This window comes from Notolabrus celidotus, chromosome 7 (assembly GCF_009762535.1).
Source record: "Notolabrus celidotus isolate fNotCel1 chromosome 7, fNotCel1.pri, whole genome shotgun sequence".
Taxonomy (NCBI): Eukaryota; Metazoa; Chordata; class Actinopteri; order Labriformes; family Labridae; genus Notolabrus; species Notolabrus celidotus.
This window is the reverse complement of record NC_048278.1, coordinates 34,237,619-34,243,183: the sequence shown is the minus strand read 5'-3', so window position 1 is coordinate 34,243,183 and position 5,565 is coordinate 34,237,619.

The window sequence follows — 5,565 nt, the reverse complement described above, 5'->3', positions numbered from 1 at the left end:
AAACAAGTGACAATTATGAACACGCACAGATGGTGCTTCTTTGATGGATGGCCTCACAGTGATGGAATCAGCAGTTTGTACCGTGATGTCATTTATGCTGCCAACCGCTGCTTCTCTATTTGATGATGTTTATTCGATTCTGAAGTTTTGACCACAGTAACTTTAGGATTGTATTTCAAACCAGTGATCAGATATTAAAGAGAGAGATCAGATCAAAGATAAAGAGGAGACAGCATCCTACAAGTCAAGCTGGCCCTGCTTGATCCTCTTTGGATGATGAAACCTAACCTAAGTCCCCATCATACAGAATATGACATAGAACAGACTGAATATTTATCTGTTAGTCACCTTTCTGAACACCAAACAGTGAAATCTCAAGAAGACACTTTGAAAGTTTCAGTGTCTATTCTGACGAGGAAGAGATTCTCCCTGTTCACTATCTGCTCTCTGCAGGCTGTGGTGTCCACCAGCTAATTGGCTCTCATGAATAATGGTGTGAACTTGGTTGTCCGTCTTGTCACTTGGCCAGAGGCCTCCAGAGGCGGCCATGTTGAATTCAGAGATAAACAAACAAAGCCTTGGTCCCAAATATTGAGCTAAAATCCATGCTATTGAGTTAGCATAGTGTGGGTGAGAATAAGCAAGTTCACACACACCACATTGTTTCTATGTGCATTTCATTACTAGATTTACTTAGCATGCTAGCTGTTTGTGTGTTGGTAAGGGAACTTGAAAGAGTCTTAACTTCACCTCGACACACTCAGGCTTTCTTCACAAAACCTTAAACCTCAGTCTGAGACAACAGGTGCTGCTGACTCTCTACTTTCTCCTCTGGGTCTCATTTGGTCCCCATAAAAAGGGACATTTGGCACATCCACTGACTCTCCCCTCCCACTTAATGGAGCTACACAGGCCTGCTAGGTTATTATAGCGAAAAGCAACTCAGAGTATAAAAACTTTATAATAAAGAAAGCAACACTCTGGCTCCAGATAAGGTAAGAATGGAATGATGCAGAAAACTGCAGTGTTACTTCCTGTGTTAATAAATGTATCTTAGCTCAGAGTGCACACTCTGTGCCTCCATTTGAGTAAACCCAACCATATCACACTATGTATGAAATCCTGTTTCTTTAATAACTGAAACTAAATTCAACTTTTAATGAATGTGATATGTCCTTTTTATTTTTGAGAATTAAAAGATAAGAAGGATGAATGCTTAGTGGATAAACCCGTCCCATTACGCCCTCTACTGACAAGTTATGTAGATGTCTCCTCATGTCCGCTACAGCCTGAGTGTTTTCAAGACGAGCATGAAGAATTATACAGACATGTCAGATAGCTTCTCTGCCTTCAAGTGGCTATATACTGTATATACATATATATACATATACTTTTTTTTTGCACTTCATGTAAAGCATCTTTGAGTAGTCTTAGCAACTTGTATTATTATAATTATTGTTTTTTGTTATCATTAATATTATTGTTTTTATTATTATTATTACTCTTTTTATTATTATTATTCGTTTTTATTACAATTATTATTATTGCTTTTTATTATTATTATTGTTTGTATTATTATTATTATTATTATTATTATTATTATTATTGCGTTTTATCATTATAACTGCTTTTTATTATTATTATTATTATTGCGTTTTATCATTATAACTTTTTATTATTATTATTATTGGTTATTATTATCATTAATATTATTGTTTTATATTTTTATTGTTACTATTATTATTATTGCTTTTTATTATTATTATTATTATTATTAATAATAATAATATTGTTATTATTATTATTATTATTATCATTAATAATAATATTATTATTATTAATAATAATAATAATAATATTATTATTGTTATTATTATTATCATCATTATTATTATTATTATTATTATTATTATTATTATTATTATTATTATTATTATTATAATAATCAAGAGACAGCAAAGACTTTAAAGCTAACACCATGGACTGCATAAAAAAAGATGGGAGACAAGGTGACTTCAGAAAAGTGAAGCCAAAAAATCAGGAGTTCCCTTTTTTCACTGTCTGCAGTTTTATAAACATAAACTCAAACCTGAAAATCAAAATATTCAAAGAAAAATAAAATCTTAAACATGGTTTCTGTAATTTCAGATCTCATTAGCATCCACATTTTACATTTTGAAAGAAGTTTAATGTGAATGAAAGTAGTTATTGCTCGTTAAATTTATGTATAAGGGTTGGATAGACAGCTCTGTTGACAAATATGGTTCCTGTAGCCGTGCATGCCAGATTATCAGAGTAGAGGAGGAACGGTTAGGGGAAACACAACAAACATAAAAGTCTTCATACTCCTTTACTGTGACTGTCAGCTTCAAATCAACTTATGAATCTGTGACCTGAGGGATCTTTGTTGCTATATCACTGAGTTACAGTGTGTTTTGGTTTGGAGGAAGGGGCTGAGCTTCATTACCGACCAATCCCTGCTGCACTGACTCTGCAAAAGATGTCAGCACCTGTCTTTGGGGGTATTTGTACTCATGTCTGGGTTGCTGCAACAACCGAATTTCCCCACGGGGATCAATTAAGTAATATCTTATCTTATTTTGTCTTCATTTTTGTACATTGGGAGGAGGAAAGGATGCATCATCCATCTTTATACAGTCAGTGTGTAGAACAAAAAGGAAAGCTTAATGTTGCGGCTACACAAAGACACATCTCTGAAGTAAATATTCCACACTCACAGCATTATTGTCAGTGTTGTTGTGACTTACAGCCCCTTTAATATTCGTCCGATGAGTCAGGGTTATTCTTCCACTGCGCTCATTGTTCATCACTGTGAGAGCATTAAACGTATACAGTGAAATGTAAATTATAGAGCTATAGATTACACTGGAGATGCTGACTGCTCAGTCTGAGCTGCATCAAACGTGTGTGTGTGTGTGTGTGTGTGTGTGAGGCTGCACCGCTGTCCTTTCAGAATCCCCAGTAAAGATATAAAGTCTCTTTATATCATGCTTGAGGTGAAACAATGAGTCTGCATATTTCCACAGCGCTCGAATCATCAGTCCTGCAGACTTGGGGATGAGGTCGCTGCATGCTGTGTCAGTAAAATCAGAGGGGGGGGGACACTGAATGAGAGCTGGTCTGGATCATAGGGGGTAAGATTTTATAGCATTCAGGGTGAATCAAAAACAAAAGGGGGGTAAACAAAGACACACGATGCAGGAAGTTGTTTCTATTCCTCTAATAAACTGTTTCAGAGCCCCCCACTTAAAGTCATCAAGTCCTCCATTGATCCCCGGCTCTGCACCACAGACTTCTCCCTTTCTTCATTTTACACCATCTGGGTCGACGCCACCTGTGAAAATGAGCTTAAAGGTTCAGAGGGAGACTGATTGAAACGCTACCTAAGCAATCAGCTGTTACACTCTGCCGTATTAAGAAGACAATTAGGCCGGGAGGCTGAATCTCTCTGATCTATTGAACAAATCTGATTGAAAGCCATTTGCATCAATAGCTGGCTGTCATGCAAAGTGCCCCAAAGGAACCCAAAATTGTGTGGATAATAACTAAAAGAGGAGGTTGTGAAGTGATGCTCGCTTACTCTCTTTTTTAATCTAGCAGCTTACACTCAGGGAATTTACCACTGAGTGAGAAGTAAGAAAGCTTTTTGTTGGGTTGTCCTACTTTGCATCATCTTTGAACCCTTTTACCTCATGTAACCTTGTTTAAAATAACCTAGATTTGTTCTGCGCATGTCATAAACAAAAGTCTAATATTTCCTCCTGGCGTTTTTTAAACGCAGGAAATTTACCCCTGAACTACTTGCGTTTCGATTGGTTGACCCAGGGTCTAAATTTAGTTCAGGGGTAGATCATCTCCCCCCTAAAACCCCCTGCTTGGGGTGGTAGTACTTTTCAAAGGTCCCAGGACTTTCAGGTGGCAGGGCCTGCAATGCTGAACGTGTCTGATTGGTAGACTAACCTGCAGTGTTTTTATTCCGCCCGCCGTCCACAATAACATCACACACATCTGTGATTCACTTGATTTCTCTTTCTTTCATTAGTTTTTATTTGTTCTATCTTTTTTGTATGTGTGTGTACTTTTCAAAAGAAGAAGCTGTGATTCTCTTGATTTAGCAGCTTGCAACAGTAGTCTTCTCTCAGCCCACCATGAATGCGTCTCTCCTCCCTGTGTTCCGGTTTTAAAAGTGACCCTGTAAACTGGAGACCTTCAGCTGAACGTGTCAGTGTTTGTGGTCAGTGTTAGTATTTTCGACAGGATCCGGGTCAACTTTTTTGTCAAATTTTTTTTTCGAAATAATTTTTTTTTCAAATTTATTTTTCTAAATTATTTTTTTTTGTAATTTTTTTTTTTCAAATTTTTTTTGGTCAATTTTTTTTTGTAATTTTTTTTTTTTTTTTAAATGTGTCAATTTTTTTCTCAAAATTTATTTTCTCAATTTTTTTCTTTCATTTTTTTGTCAATTTTTTTGGGTCATATTTTACCAAAAACCATTCACATTCATTGTTTTTTACATCTGTGATTCACTTGATTTCTCTTTCTTTCATTAGTTTTTATTTGTTCTATCTTTTTTGTATGTGTGTGTACTTTTCAAAAGAAGAAGCTGTGATTCTCTTGATTTAGCAGCTTGTAACAGTAGTCTTCTCTCAGCCCACCGTGAATGCGTCTCTCCCGGTGTTCCGGTTTTAAAAGTGACCCTGTAAACTGGAGACCTTCAGCTGAACGTGTCAGTGTTTGTGGAGTTTACACAGCTGTTGAAACACAGAGGGAGTTCCTGGGAATGCAAACTAGTTTAGTTTTTTATTAAGATTTCAAAATATCCTAATCAGATATTTAAAGACGTCTTTGCTACTCACGCTTATCTCCTCTCACGTGTTGATTCATTCATTGCTTTTTCCATGTTTTTAACCGCAGGTGCAAAACTTTCACTTTTTTTCATGTTTTTCTGCTTTTGGAGCACAATTTCAAATTTTAGGAAAATTTGTTTTTTCGACAGACTCCGGGTCAACTTTTTTGTCAAAGTTTTCTTTTCAAATTTTTTCTTTTTTCAAATTTTTTCTTTTTTCAAATTTTTTCTTTTTTCAAATTTTTTCTTTTTTCAAATTTTTTTTTCAAATTTATTTTTTGTCAAAATTTTTTGGTCTTTTTTTTTTTTTCCCAAAAAAAAATGACCAAATTATTTTCTCAGAAAATTTTTTTTTCATTTTTTTTTCTCAAAATATTTTTTTTCAAATTTTTTTTTTGTCATTGTTGTCATGTTTAAACCAAAACACCGGCCTATCTCTGCCACGGCTTTTTGAGTTAAAAAGGATTTTTAAAGCCGTGTTGAAACGTCTTTGCCACTTGGTTAATACCCCAAAGGTCCCATGCCAGTTCATGCTTACTTCATAACTTCTTCTGTTGATGATGTGACTTAAGAGTTGTTTTTAAAGTCTTCTATAACACGTGTAGTAATGGGGGCCAATAACCGTCTGAGGCGGAATCCAATCATCTGCATAAAGGCGTTAGCTCCAAGATTTAAATGTAAAAAAATATTACCCGTGA